This window comes from Trachymyrmex septentrionalis, unplaced genomic scaffold (assembly GCF_001594115.1).
Source record: "Trachymyrmex septentrionalis isolate Tsep2-gDNA-1 unplaced genomic scaffold, Tsep1.0 scaffold211, whole genome shotgun sequence".
In the NCBI taxonomy this organism is placed as follows: Eukaryota; Metazoa; Arthropoda; class Insecta; order Hymenoptera; family Formicidae; genus Trachymyrmex; species Trachymyrmex septentrionalis.
Window position 1 is genome coordinate 140,622 of NW_017305299.1, and position 2,487 is coordinate 143,108.

Genomic DNA, 2,487 nt, shown 5'->3' on the forward strand with positions numbered 1-2,487 from the left:
GTATATATTCATGTATATTGATGATCACATCAATTTTCGATCAAGTACCATAAGCGATCAGCACGTGCGTGCGCGTGTTTTCTCGAAAGGTAACATATCGTATTTCAAAACATGTATACTATACGCTTTTACATCTATTTCTTTGTAACCTGTAACCTAAGTATCAAATTACAAGCAAAAACTACATGAGACGTTCTTTCATGTATGATACGCGCGCGTGCTGAATTTTCGAAATATTATAACTTTACGAAAAATACTCGGAAAAATGAATAAAACGTCATACAACAAAAACTACTACTTTTTATGTTTCGCATTTTACAGACGTTTATATTGAATACATATATGTATAATATATTCTTATTCTTATCCCGATAGCTACATACATGTACAATCAGAAAAAAAAAAATGTTAAGATGTAAAACATAAATGTTATAATATCTGAAACAAAAAATAACATTCAGAAATTTTCAATGTGTATAATTTTCAAAATGCATATATTAATAACATAAATAAAAATACAAAGGTTACGTGGCACACTTCAATTAAATTATTTAATAGTTAAATAAATTAAATAATTAAATAAATATTATGATTGTTATATAATTGTTATAATCCTATCCTATTTTTTCAGAGTTCATCCATATTCATTTATAATATAAATTTATGACCACTTGTAAGAGAATAAAATGACATGACAGATCGGGACACACGTAACTACAACTATGAGTCAGATGGTGTAAATATTTTATGCGACGCTACTGGGCAACTTTAATCGTTTATAACTGAAAAACTATTGTAATATTTTCGTGTCAAGATTTTTTATTTTAATTAATCTGTACATTGAAGTACTATATGATAGTTATAAAACATTCTAATAATTTTCACGGGGACACTTAGTATTTTTTTTTAGTTTTTATATTCGCGAATGTTTAAATAGCGTGTGTCAAAACAAAATCTAATAATATGGATTTATATGAAATAAATTATGATAAACCTGACTGAAATTACATATTTCATATTCTCGCCGACGACACGAAAACCACTCTCACACAACCATGATTAGCATAGAAAAAGGGCTTATCTTACGTCCGTCGTTTCACAGAGTAACTTTTACCATCGGACACGGCGGATTTGTAAAGCTAAATTTAATTTGAAAAGCAGATTTATGTGCCACGCCGTGCTCTTCTTACGCCGAAACTGTTCCTCGTTTCTTAATTACGTCTCCAGATCTGCTCTTGCCGTTTTACGATTCACATTTATCACGAGCCTCGTAAGATTCCAAGTGAAAATATACTGCTGAGAAACAAGAGGTGGGCGGAAAAGAGAGGAGGAAGAGACGAGAGGAAACTGCGCTTCGTTAAGACGTTTAATTTTATATGGCTGCGAGGAGTCGCCGCCGCGACTCTCTACGTTATTTATTTTCTCACGAGACATACTCTGCTGCGACGATCAAACAACAAAAACTCAAATACGATCCCGAGCAAGCTTCCATTAATGTTTAATTACAACCGAATAGTTCTCAATCCTATCATTCCCAGACGCTTTTTCTTTTTCTACTTTGCTGCTTAAGTCGTTGAAGCGGGTCGAAAAAGAGCGGATACAAAAACTCGAGCGATTCCTTTTTGAAGCATTTTAAATTTTAAATTAACGAGCAATATACATACAAAAGTAAAAACTTTTGCAATCTTACTCGTATATGCAATCAAAAAGGTACTTTAATAAAAATGCCCTTTTCCATGCATAAACCCTTTACAACGGATGTAATTAAGTAATACAGCGAAAAACTGTAACTATTAGAAAAAATTCTTTAAAAATATCGAAATATATTAGGTGTAGTAAAAAGTCATCGCGTATTTTTAAAAGACATCTATCAGTAAAAACCGCAATTACTTTCTTACCAACAATATAAATATATCTTGATAGAGTAAAGTTTCAGCTTTAAAAATCTCTTTTTTAAATTATACGATACGACAATTTTTAATGGAGTTATGAGCAATTAAAGTCAAAATAATTCTTTTATTTAATCCGCGATAACTCAGTAATCAAAAGTCGTAGGAATATTAAAAAAAAACGATTTTGTAGGGAAAGTATCAAGCTTTCACGATAGGTAATCGAAAATTTTCTCAAATTCGTTTTGGACACGTTACAAATCCACAAAGTGAGAAGAAAATTTTTCGTCTTTTTCAGCTCGTAGTTTTTGGTATGTAAAAATTATCAAACTCATATAAACTTAAAAAATGTGATAAGCTTTTAAAAGTAGAGATTTCAAGCTTTAAAACCCTTTTTTTAAATTTGAATTTTATTCATTATTGACGAAGATATTGTATATACAACTTTGAGCTAAAAAATACGCGATGACTTTTTACTACACCTAATATAATACGTCACAATCTCTTAAAATTAGCATTTTTAATTTCTTTGGTTTACTTTATATTATTGACAATCTTATTGACTTGAACTTTGACTTTGATCCTTTATTGTCAACTG